The sequence below is a fragment of the Chionomys nivalis genome, chromosome 1 (genome assembly GCF_950005125.1).
Source record: "Chionomys nivalis chromosome 1, mChiNiv1.1, whole genome shotgun sequence".
Taxonomy (NCBI): Eukaryota; Metazoa; Chordata; class Mammalia; order Rodentia; family Cricetidae; genus Chionomys; species Chionomys nivalis.
In genome coordinates, this window is record NC_080086.1 from 65,268,124 (window position 1) to 65,281,051 (window position 12,928).

General features: G+C 39.7%; 1 protein-coding gene and 1 non-coding gene across 8 annotated transcripts in view; both read left to right on the forward strand.

Moving 5' to 3' along the window:
• Znf638 (zinc finger protein 638) overlaps positions 1–12,928 on the forward strand; it is a 138,390-nt gene that overhangs the window by 15,528 nt on the left and 109,934 nt on the right. The gene's annotated exons all lie outside the window — the stretch shown is intronic.
• On the forward strand, positions 1,363–1,469 carry LOC130889499 (U6 spliceosomal RNA). Its single transcript, XR_009058590.1, has one exon. It is a non-coding gene; the product is annotated as a U6 spliceosomal RNA (small nuclear RNA).

The following is a 12,928-nucleotide window of genomic DNA, read 5'->3' on the forward strand; positions in this document are numbered from 1 at the left end:
AAGGACAGAGGTTTAACTAATTTATGTAGGGGTGGTCTCTATAGGAGAGCAGTCTTCAGGCTGTAAATATCCTGAATATATTTACAGGTAAGAGAAGCTATAGTAGACATTTTCTGCACACACTGTCAACACTAGCCCATGGTCCCCCGAGGAAGACTTTGCCATCCCTCTGAGCCCTAGACAATGAGGTGTTTGATATGACTGTGCCCATGCCAACAGCAAACATTCACTCAGGACCTAATTCACTCAGGGCTTCCTCCAATCTCTATAGAAAGTTCTCATCTATACAATAAGACATATAAAGAGAACAAAAGACCAAAAAGAAAATCAGAAAGGAAAATATGTTCAGGTAGTGAGATAACGCAATTGCTTTAGTAGAAAATGTCAAGAATCTACAATAGAGCAGTAAGTTAACGTGTTCAAACAACAATATTTTATAAAAATAAAAATCAGCATTGGAAATGTAACTATACAGTAGAGAAATTTCTCTTTGCAGTGGGCAGCAGTTAATGTAGAGATGCATAACTGGTCGAAGTGCTGAGAATAAGTAATGTTGAGTGCTTAGCCTTAAACTGGACATCTGTAAGTACTTGACCAAGACTTAGGAAGCACGTGGAAGGGTGTTTAGGTCTGTCTAGTGGTAGTGGAAGGAGGGATTTTGTGGTAGATATGATCAAGAGACATCGTACATGTACAAGCTTTCCAAAAATGAACAAAAGATACTCTATTAAAATGTATACATGAAGCTGGGCTGTGGTGGTGCACACCTTTGATCCCAGCACTGGGGAGTCAAAGGTAGGGGGATCTTTGTGATTTCAAGGCCAGCCTGGCCTATAGAGTGAGGTCTAGGACAGCCAGGGCTACTCAGAGAAACCGTGTCTCAAAAACAAAACAAAACAAAAATCTCAAAAATAAATAAACAAGAAAAACTGTATGTTGTGGCATATGTCTGTAATTCCAGCACTCAAAAGGCTTAGAGGCAGGTGTATCTCTTATCACTTCAAGGCCAGCCTGGTCTATACAGCAAGTTCCAGGCTAGCCAGAGCTACATAATAAAACATTATAAAAAACAATCTTTTGCCGGGCGGTGGTGGCGCACGCCTTTAATCCCAGCACTCAGGAGGCAGAGGCAGGCGGATCTCTGTGAGTTCGAGGCCAGCCTGGTCTACAAGAGCTAGTTCCAAGACGGGAACCAAAAGCTACGGAGAAACCCTGTCTCAAAAAAACCAAAATAATAATAAATAATAATAATAATAATAATAATAATCTTTTATTTCTAAAAAAAGAATGTTTGGTGGAACACACTGTTGGATTAGGTTTAAAAAAACTCAGGATGAATTTGATATAAAGAACCATCTTCAGGTGCGCGCTTCGGCAGCACGTATACTAAAACTGGAACGATACAGAGACGGTTAACATGGCCCCTGCGCAGGGATGACACGCAAATTCGTGAAGCCTTAAAAGAAAAGAAGCATCTTCAGTAGAGGTGGACTTGTCTTCAAGAGTGTGATCTTCTCTAGTGGAGGATCCAAGTTCATTGCCCAGCAAGTGGTTCACAGTTGCATGCAACCTATGGATGTCATCTTCTTCTGGCCTTTATGGGTACCTGCACACACATCACACACACACACACACACACACACACACACACACCTTTGCCTCTCTAATATTTTTTTTAAAAAAAAAATATCTTCAGATAGTAACAGAAAAGTCCCACAGGCTTCTTCTAAGAAGTCTGGAGTAGCCAGTCTTGGCCTGGTATTTCAATAATAGCTGTAATGTGTCCAATTTTTGTCACTTTGCTTTAAAAATGCTGTAGACTAATTCACATACCAATAGAATACCAATAGTCACAATCATAAAAATCAGATTAAACAAAAGTCTAAGTATTGGCTTTGCCCTTTTTTTTTCTTCCCCTGCTGGAGCTTTGCTGAGATTTTTCAGTACAATACTACAAAGGTCCACAAGATGGCGACAGAACTCTAAAATACTTTCAAAAACTAGCTTTGGAAAAGATCTGGTATTGCCCTGATGAAAGTAAAAGTTTAAAAATGTCCGGTGGATGGGGGCTGGAGAGATGGCTCAGTGGTTAAGAGCACTGGCTGCTCTTCCAGAAGTCCTGAGTTCAATTCCCAGCAACCACATGGTGGCTCACAACCATCTGTACTGAGATCTGGCGCCCTCCTCTGGCGTGCGGGCATACATGGAGGCAGAATGTTGTATACATAATAAATAAATAAATCTTTAAAAAAAAATGTCCGGTGGTGGTGCACACCTTTAATCCCAGCACTCAGGAGGCAGAGGCAGGTAGATCTCTGTGAGTTTGAGGCCTGGTCTACATACAATACCTAGTTTCAGGACAGCTAGGGTTGAGAAACCCTGTCTCGAAAAACAAAACAAAAAAAGTCTCCTTCAGAATTTATGGATTTGTTTCAATGCTTGCTCTGCTAATTTTTGCAAGGTGTAACTTTTGTTTCGATAAATAACACTGCTAAAGAGCAATGTTGCTGAGTTAATTTGATGTTTGTCTCAGATTCTAGCAGACATCAAAACTGTCTCCTATGTGTCTGTTCATATTTCCTACCTGACTTTACTCTGCTAAGTCATTGGCCAAAACAGCTTTATTCACTAACCAATAAAAGCAACACATATACAGAAAATATCACACATCATCTCCCCTTTGCTGTCGAAATAAAAGGAAGGTTTTAACTTTAACATAGTAAAATTATATATACAAAGCAGTTATCAAGCAAGAATTATAGTTACAACATTCAGTCCATTTACATTTGGCAAGTTAAGGAAAATATTCTATCATCTATCTTATCTTTGTGAGTCTAAAGTTTTATATCTAGTTTATTTTTTTTCTTTTTTTTATTCTTTTTTAATTAAAATTTCCACCTGCTCCCCATTTCCCATTTCCCTCCCCTCCTCCCAAATATTGCCCCCTCCCCCAACTTCCCTCCCCCTATCCCCACTCCTCTTCTCCTCCCCCCACTCCATTCCCCCTCCCTCTCGATACTGAAGAGCAGTCCAAATTCCCTGCCCTGCGGGAAGACCAAGGTCCTTCTATCTACGTCCAGAAAGGTGAGCGTCCAAACAGGCTAAGCTCCCACAAAGCCAGTTCATGTATTAGGATCGAAACCTCGTGCCATTGTCCTTGGCTTCTCATCAGTCTTCATTGACCGCCATGCTCAGAGAGTCCGGAATCAACCCATGCTTATTCAGTCCCAGACCAGCTGGCCTTGGTGGGCTCCCAATAAATCAGTTCCACTGTCACAGTGGGTGGGTGCATCCCTTGTGGTCCTGATTTTTTGCTCATGTTCTCCCTCCTTCTGCTCCTCATTTGGACCTTAAGAGCTCAGACCGTTGCTCCAAATTGAGACTCTGTCTCTACCTCGATCCATCGCCAGATGAAGGTTCTAAGGTGATATGCAAGATATTCATCAGTATAGGATAGGGTCATTTCAGGTTCCCTCTCCTTAGTTGCCCAAGGTACCAGCTGGGGACATATTCCTGGACACCTGCGTACCCCTCAAGAGTCAAGTCTCTTGCCAACCCTAAGATGGCTCCCTTAGATAGGATATATACTTCGCTGCTCCCGTATCCATCCTTCCTATATCCCAACCATCCCAATCCCCCGAGCTCCTCCCATCCTCCCCTTCTCATATTTCTCATCCCATTTCCCCTTTGCCCCATGCCACCTCACCCGCAAGTTCCCAGTTTTTGCCCTGCAATCTTGTCTACTTCCCCCTCTCCATGCGGATGACTATATGATTTTCTTTGGGTTCACTTTCTTATTTAACTTCTATAGGATCACACATTATATGCTTAATGTCTTTTATTTATGGCTAGAAACCGATTATGAGTGAGTACATCCCATGTTCCTCTTTTTGGGTCTGGGATACCTCACTCAGGATAGTGTTTTCTATTTCCATCCATTTGCACGCAAAATTCGAGAAGTCATTGTTTTTTACTGCTGAGTAGTACTCTAATATGTATATATTCCACACTTTCTTCATCCATTCCTCCATTGAAGGGCATCTAGGTTGTTTCCAGGTTCTGGCTATTACAAACAATGCTGCTATGAACATAGTTGAACAGATACTTTTGTCATTTGATGTGGCATCTCTTGGGTATATTCCCAATAGTGGTATTACTGGATCTTGGGGTAGGTTGATCCCAAATTTCCTGAGAAATCGCCACACTGATTTCCAAAGTGGTTGCACAAGTTTGCATTCCCACCAGCAATGAATGAGTGTGCCTCTTTCTCCACAACCTCTCCAGCAAAGGCTATCATTGGTGTTTTTGATTTTAGCCATTCTGACAGGTGTAAGATGGTATCTCAAAGTTGTTTTAATTTGCATTTCCCTTATCGCTAAGGAGGTTGAGCATGACCTTAGGTGTCTTTTGGCCATTTGAATTTCTTCTGTTGAGAATTCTCTGTTCAGATCAGTGCCCCATTTTTTTATTGGGTTCATTAGCATTTTAAAGTTTAGTTCCTTGAGTTCTTTATATATTTTGGAGATCAGACCTTTGTCTGTTGCAGGGTTGGTGAAGATCTTCTCCCAGTCAGTGGGTTGCCTTTTTGTCTTAGTGACAGTGTCCTTTGCTTTACAGAAGCTACTCAGTTTCAGGAGGTCCCATTTATTCAATGTTGTCCTTAATGTCTGTGCTGCTGGGGATAAACGTAGGAAGTGATCTCCTGTACCCATATGTTGTAGAGTACTTCCCACTTTTTCTTCTATCAGGTTCAGTGTGTTCAGACTAATATTGAGGTCTTTAATCCATTTGGACTTGAGTTTTGTGCATGGTGATAGATATGGATCTATTTTCATTCTTCTACACGTTGACAACCAGTTCTGCCAGCACCATTTGTTGAAGATGCTCTCTTTTTTCCATTGAATGCTTTTAGCTCCTATATCAAAAATTAGGTGTTCATAAGTTTGTGGGTTAAAATCAGGGTCTTCTACTCGGTTCCATTGATCGACTTCTCTGTTTTTATGCCAATACCAAGCTGTTTTCAATACTGAGGCTCTGTAATAGAGTTTGAGGTCAGGGATGGTAATGCCTCCAGACGATCCTTTATTATATAAGATTGTTTTGGCTATCCTGGGTTTTTTGTTTCTCCATATAAAGTTGATTATTGTCCTCTCAAGATCTGTGAAGAATTTTGATGGGATTTTAATGGGGATTGCATTGAATCTATAAATTGCCCTTGGTAGAATTGCCATTTTTACTATGTTGATCCTCCCTATCCAAGAGCAAGGGAGATCCTTCCATTTTCTGGTATCCTCCTCAATTTCTTTTTTCATTGACTTAAAGTTCTTGTCAAATAGATCCTTTACTTCCTTGGTTAGGGTTACCCCAAGATATTTTATGCTATTTGTGGCTATCGTGAAGGGTGATGCTTCTCTGATTTCCATCTCTGCTTCCTTATCCTTTGTGTATAGGAGGGCAACTGATTTTTTGGAATTGATCTTGTATCCTGCAACGCTACTAAAGGTGTTTATCAGCTGAAGGAGTTCTTTGCCGGAGTTTTTGGGGTCGCTTATGTACACTATCATATCGTCTGCAAATAATGAAAGTTTAACTTCTTCCTTTCCGATTTGAATCCCTTTGATCCCCTTATGTTGTCTTATTGCTATTGCTAGAATTTCAAGCACTATATTAAAGAGGTATGGAGAGAGTGGACAACCTTGTTGTGTTCCTGATTTTAGTGGAATAGCTTTGAGTTTCTCTCCATTTAATTTGATGTTAGCTGATGGCTTGCTATAAATAGCTTTTATTATAGTTAGGAACGACCCTTGTATTCCTAATCTCTCTAAGACCTTTATCATAAAGGGATGTTGAATTTTGTCAAATGCTTTTTCAGCATCTAATGAAATGATCATATGGTTTTTTTCTTTCAGTTTATTTATATGATGGATTACATTGATAGATTTTCATATGTTGAACCAGCCCTGCATCTCTGGGATGAAGCCTACTTGATCATAATGGATAATTTTTCTAATGTGTTCTTGGATTCGGTTTGCCAGTATTTTATTGAGTATTTTTGCGTCGATGTTCATGAGTGAGATTGGCCTGTAGTTCTCTTTCTTGGTTGTGTCTTTGTGTGGTTTTGGTATCAGAGTAACTTCAGCTTCATAAAAGGAATTTGGCAATGACTTCTCTGTTTCAATATTGTGAAATACATTAAGGAGTATAGGTATTAGGTCTTCTTGGAAGTTCTGGTAGAATTCTGCATTGAAGCCGTCTGGACCTGGGCTTTTTTTGGTGGGGAGGTTTTTTATAACAACTTCTAATTCTTCGCGACTAACAGGTCTATTTAGATTGTTCACCTGGTCCTGGTTTAACTTTGGTATATGGTACTTATCTAAAAAAGTGTCCATTTCTATATCATTTTCCAATTTTGTGGCATACAGGTTTTTGTAGTAAGATCTAATGATTCTCTGAATTTCCTCTGAGTCTGTGGTTATGTCTCCCTTTTCGTTTCTGATTTTGTTAATTTGCGTATTCTCTCTCCGCCGTTTGATTAGTTTGGATAGGGGTTTATCAATCTTATTGATTTTCTCCATGAACCAGCTTTTTGTTTCATTGATTCTTTGGATTGTTTTCTGTGTTTCTATTTTGTTGATTTCAGCCCTCAATTTGATTATTTCCAGTCTTCTACTTCTCCTAGGTGAGTCTGCTTCTTTTTTTTCTAAAGCTTTCAGGTGGGCTATTAAGTCTCCAATGTGTGCTTTCTCCGTTTTCTTTAAGTGGGCACTTAATGCTATGAATTTTCCTCTTAGCACTGCTTTCATAGTGTCCCATAGGTTTGAGTATGTTGAGTCTTCGTTTTCATTGAATTCAAGAAAGACTTTAATTTCTTTCTTTATTTCTTCCTTGATCCAGGTGAGGTTCAGTAGTTGACTGTCCAGTTTCCATGAGTTCATAGGCTTTCTGGGGATAGCATTGTTGTTGAATTCTAACTTTAATCCATGGTGATCTGATAAGACACAGGTGGTTACCGATATTTTTTTGTAACTGTGTAAGTTTGCTTTGTTACCGAGTATGTGGTCTATTTTCGAGAAGGTTCCATGAGCTGCAGAGAAGAAGGTATATTCTTTCCTATTTGGGTGGAATGTTCTATAGATGTCTGTTAAGTCCATTTGATTCATTACCTCCCTTAATCCTCTTATTTCTCTGTTAGGTTTCTGTCTGATTGACCTGTCCATTGGAGAGAGGAGTGTTGAAATCTCCTACTATTAGTGTGTGTGGTTTGATGACTGCCTTGAGTTTTAGTAACGTTTCTTTTACATAAGTGGGTGCTTTTATATTAGGGGCATATATATTCAGGATTGAGATTTCATCCTGGTGAATTGTTCCTGTTATGAGTAAAAAATGTCCATCTCCATCTCTTTTGATTGATTTTAGTTTGAAGTCAACTTTCTTAGAAATTAGTATGGCCACACCTGCTTGTTTCTTAGGTCCGTTTGCTTGATAAACCTTTTCCCAGCCCTTTACTCTGAGTAGATGTCTGTCTTTTTGGTTGAGGTGTGTTTCTTGTAAGCAGCAGAATGTTGGATCCTGTTTTCGTATCCAATCTCTTAGCCTGTGCCTCTTTATAGGTGAGTTGAGTCCATTGATATTAAGTGATATTAATGACCAGTGGTTGTTAACTCCTGTCATTTTTCCTTTCTTTCTTTCTTTCCTTTGGTAGTAGAGTTTGTGTGTTTCCCTTCTTCAAGTTGTGCTGGTGAAGGGTCATTAGATGTCTGAGTTATTGTGGGCATTGTTGGACTCCTTGGTTTGTGATTTTCCTTCAGTTACTTTCTGAAGGGCTGGATTTGTGGCTACGTATTGTTTAAGTTTGTTTTTATCCTGGAAAACTTTGTTTTCTCCATTTATAGTGAACGAAAGCTTGGCTGGGTATAGTAGTCTGGGCTTGCATCCATGGTCTTGTAGTTTCTGCAGTACATCTATCCAGGACCTTCTGGCTTTCATGGTTTCCATAGAGAAATCAGGTGTAAGTCTGATAGGTTTACCTTTATAGGTAACTTGACCTTTTTCCTTTGCAGCTCTTAATATTCTTTCTTTATTCTGTATGTTTTGTGTTTTGATTATTATATGATGAGGAGATGTTTTTTTTTTTGATCCAGTCGATTTGGTGTTCTGTATGCTTCTTGGACCTTCAAAGGAATATCTTTCTTAAGGTTGGGAAAGTTTTCTTCTATAATTTTATTAAATATATTTTCTGGACCATTGAGCTGTACTTCTTCTCCTTCTTCTATCCCTATTATTCTTAGGTTTGGTCTTTTTATTGTGTCCCAGATTTCCTGAATGTTTTGTGATGAGAATTTGTTGGTTATGCTGTTTTCTTTGATGAGAGTATTTATTTTCTCTATGGTATCTTCAGTGTCTGAGATTCTTTCTTCTATCTCTTGTAATCTGTTGGTGGTACTTGTCTCTGTAGTTCCTGTTCGTTTATTCAAATTTTCCATCTCCATCCTTCCCTCGGTTTGTGTTTTCTTTATTACTTCCACTTCATTCTTCAAGTCTTGAACCGTTTCCCTTACCTGTTTGATTACTTTTTCTTGTTTCTCTTGGTTTTCTTGGGTATCTTTGAGATATTTATTCATTTCCTCTACCTTTTTGTTTGTAATCTCTAATTGGTTGTGGCAGTTTTTCACCTCCTGTTTAAGGTCCTCTATTATTTTCATAAAATTCACTTTTGAGTCGAATTCTTCTAATTCTTCTGGATTAGGGTGTAGACTTCTCATTTCGGGATTCCTGGATCCTGGTGATGTCACGTTGCCTTTCAAGTTGTTAGGGGAATTCTTGCATTGGCGCCTGCCCATCTTTTCCTTCAAGTGGAGCCAGGAGAGGCCTGATGTCTTGGACCAGTCTTTGCTGTGACTAACTCTCTAGGTGTATCTCCTCAGTGTAGGGGCAGGAACCGTTCCCTTCCAGATGAACTCCTCAACACCAAAACATGGATGCGTGGTATTCCAATGACCCGCGTAAAGAAGGCCGAATGCAAGGGGTCGGGCGGGGTCCAGTAGAACACAGGCGACACTGCAGTACAAGCTGGAGGTGCCTGCGCTCCCTTTCGGGGGTTGCTGAGGCCTGCCCGCTAGGCAGGCACTCACCGCTCTGGTTGGGTAGCCTTAGTGTAGGGGCATTTGTGCTCTCTACCGGGACCGTCCGCCCCAGGATAGTACACACTCACCCATCCCGATGAAACTTCTTGGCACCTACACAGGAACTCCTTGATGCCCCAGTGAGCCAGGGACTAATGGAAGTAGGGCGCAGGCAGAGCAGGTCCAGCAGATCACAGCAGAGACTGCCGCCCCAGCAGCAGGGGCCCGCTTTCCCTGGCGGGGACCTTGAGGCCTGCCCTCTAGTCAGGGACTCACTGCTCTGGGTTGGTAGCCTTAGTGAAATGGCAGGAAACTGTTCCACAGCTAAGGACCTTGCAGACAAGGCAGGCTTGGGGGTGGGGGTGGGGGCGGGTGTGTAGGAGAGAAAGCCCTGCAGCAGGAGCTGGGGGAGGGGCGTTTGTGCTCTCTACCGGGACAGTCCACCCCAGGATAGCACACACTCACTGCTCTGGGTTGGTAGCCTTAGTGAAAAAATCTCTAGTTTATTTTTTATCATAACTAAGGAAAACTGTAAATATAACTATCTGTCTTCAACCCTGCAAAGACCCCGGAAGGACTTAATATCACCTAAGTAAACAGGAAGGACACTGTAAACAACTTCCAGATTCTGGAATTACAGACATCTCGCTGCCTGGACAGTCACCCGGTTCTTTTGTAGCACTGGGGCACCATCCATCTTCAGCCTACAAGCCCATAGTAACTGACAAATTTTTCCATGAAGCAGGAAATTTGAAAGACTATTTAGCCTATATTGGCAATTTGTTAGTCACTTTCTTCTGTGTCTTGCAGAATGTCTGGCAGTTTTCTCTGTGAAGCAAGAATCCTAAAGTACCATACCATCTTTTTAAAAAAATATTTATTTATTTATTTATTTATTTATTTATTTATTTATTTATTTATTGTGTATGTCGTATTCTGCCTACATATATGCCTGCAGGCCAGAAGAGGGCACCAGATCTCATTACAGGTGGTTGTGAGCTACCATGTGGTTGCTGGGAATTGAACTCAGGACCTGTGGAAGAGCAGTCAGTGCTCTTAACCACTGAGCCATCTCTCCAGCCCCCAATTCCATCTTTTGGAAAGTTCTGCAGTCACTTTTCTGTGGGTCTTGCATGTCCAGTTCATATAGCATACCATCCAACAGTCCAGGCAAGAGCAGTTTCTTGCCCAAATGACTAAGATATTGAAGGCAAATTCCATAATGAGTTTCTTTGATGCCCATCAACCTCTCTGAAATAATTGGTGCTGCCAAAAGCAGATATGTCTCACTGTTGAGAAAAATGCCATATTCTGTAGATCTTTGACAGATTTCAAGACTACCTTATCCATCTGAAATATATCTCTGTACATCTAGAAAACCTAACTAACATAACTACAAGTTTGACTATTAAAAAATGACTATCTATTAATCTATAATTTTAAATTAAACATTACATTTTTGGGGTTTTTTGAGACATGGTTTCTCTGTAGCTTTGGGGCCCATCCTGGAACTAGCTCTTGTAGACCAGACTGGCGTCAAACTCATGGAGATCTGCCTGCCTCTGCCTCCCAAGTTCTGGGATTAAAGACATGTGCCACCACCGGCCAGCTAAACATTACATTTTTAAATGAGCTGTATAAACATAATACCTTAAACAAGATAGAATTATATATATATAACAAAAGTGATCTTTAATTTGTATCAATAAACCAAAGTCCATACCAATGTAGTATTCATTTCTATATCATATCCCCTTTTTAAAAAAGAAATTGACTGTGACCATTAATCAATTATAATCACCTTTTTAAAAATGAAAATAAATATTTATAAACAATAATTTTGGGAATTTGGGTGCTGTTTTCTCCAAATTGCTTCCTGCTGTTTATTTGGCAAAATATTTTTAGGGCTTATGGAGACCTTTCAGGGGATTTTGTTGTATCAAACCACATTAGCCTAAAAGGAATCCACAGGCTCTCATCATCTGTGGAAACAAAAGCAGAACTTCTTTTCCAAAGTAACATATACTTAGTCTCAAATTTTGAAGCCAAGATACTTTTAATATATATATAATATATATATTATATATATATATATATATATATATATATATATATATATATATATATGTTGATATGTTGGTTTGGCTAGCAGCCTATACAATAAAATGTTTCTCTGTGCTCAGCTCATTCACAGTCAAAAAATTCAAAAAAAATACAATATACATAATTTACACTCTCTGTGTATTTTTCATCTTTATGTGGCTTATTTTTTTTGCTCTATTACTTTTTAATATTTAATTATCTTTACTCCTTTAATCTATGACTTTCTGTACTCTTTCTTCCCTCTCATAAGCCCACATACATTTATCTAACTCTGTGACCCAATCAGAAGTCTTTTTTTGTTTGTTTGTTTGTTTGAATCTCCCTTATTGTGTATCTGTAATCATTTTCTGAACAGGAATTCTTTTAAAATGGTAAGCAACTTGGTCACAGTGATCCTGGATTCTGGCTCTGCCTCTCTTGGCTTTTTAATATGCCAGAGGTGTGTTTACTGCCAGCTCTGTGATCCATGCTCATTGCCCCAGCTCCACGGTTGCTGCAGATCTATGTCACCATTAAGCAATTTGTAACACTCAGCTCACAAACCCCATTTAAGTGCAGGACCTCCTGAAAGAGCCAGATTCACAGTCTCTTAAAAAAGGTATGCAGTTTTTAATACTAATGCTGAGTCAGGAAGCCTTCTCTTAAAGGAGCCGTACCTCTGCTTGCTGCCAGCAAACAGAACCACTCTGGAAAAGAATGTGGCTACCAAGAAGCTGTGCTTGACTCCCACTTTTGTGGGTATAGAAGCCCTCTTTATTTTTCTCAAGCTTTTTTTAGGTCTTATGTGGTTTCATGCCCCAGTTGGTGGGTGCTATTTTGTAAAAGATGACTGCGCTTGTGTTCCTGGCCACCAAGACCCGAATAATCACACAGAAATTATATTAATTACAACACTGCTTGGCCATTTGACTCAGGTGTATTTCTAGCTAGCACTTACATCTTGAATTAAACCATTTCTATTAATCTTTGTATCACTATGAGGCTGTGGCCTTACCTACATCTGTAAGGTTCCAACATCTGTCTCCTTTGGCAGCTACATGGTGTCTCTCTGACTCAGCCTTCTTTCTAGCTCTGTTCTGATTTCCCACCTGACTTTGTTCTGTTAAGTCATTGGCCAAAACAACTTTATTCACTAATCAATAAAAGCAAGACATATACAGAAGGACATCCCACATAATTTTTTTTTAAATATTTATTTATTTATTTCTTATGAGTACAATATTCTGTCTGTGTATATGCCTGCAGGCCAGAAGAGGGCACCAGACCTCATTACAGATGGTTGTGAGCCACCATGTGGTTGCTGGGAATTGAACTCAGGACCTTTGGAAGAGCAGGCAATGCTCTTAACCACTGAGCCATCTCTCCAGCCCCCCACATAATTTTTTTTAAAAAAATCTAAGAATTGTAGACTTCACAACTTCATACAAGTTTAAAGAAATTTTTTTAAAAACTTTGATTTTACCACAAAGAAAAAATATGATCAGTAAAAAGATTGAGAAAGTAGAAATAAAAAGAATGTAGGAAAAGCTGGTGGTGGTGGTTCATGCCTTTAATCCCAGCACTCTGGAGGCAGAGGCAGGCAGATCTCTGTGAGTTTGAGGCCAGCCTGGTGTAAAAGAGCTAGTTCCAGCACAAAGCTACAGAAAAACCCTGTCTCTAAAAAGAAAGAAAGAAAGAAAAAAAGAAAGAAAGAAAGAAAGAAA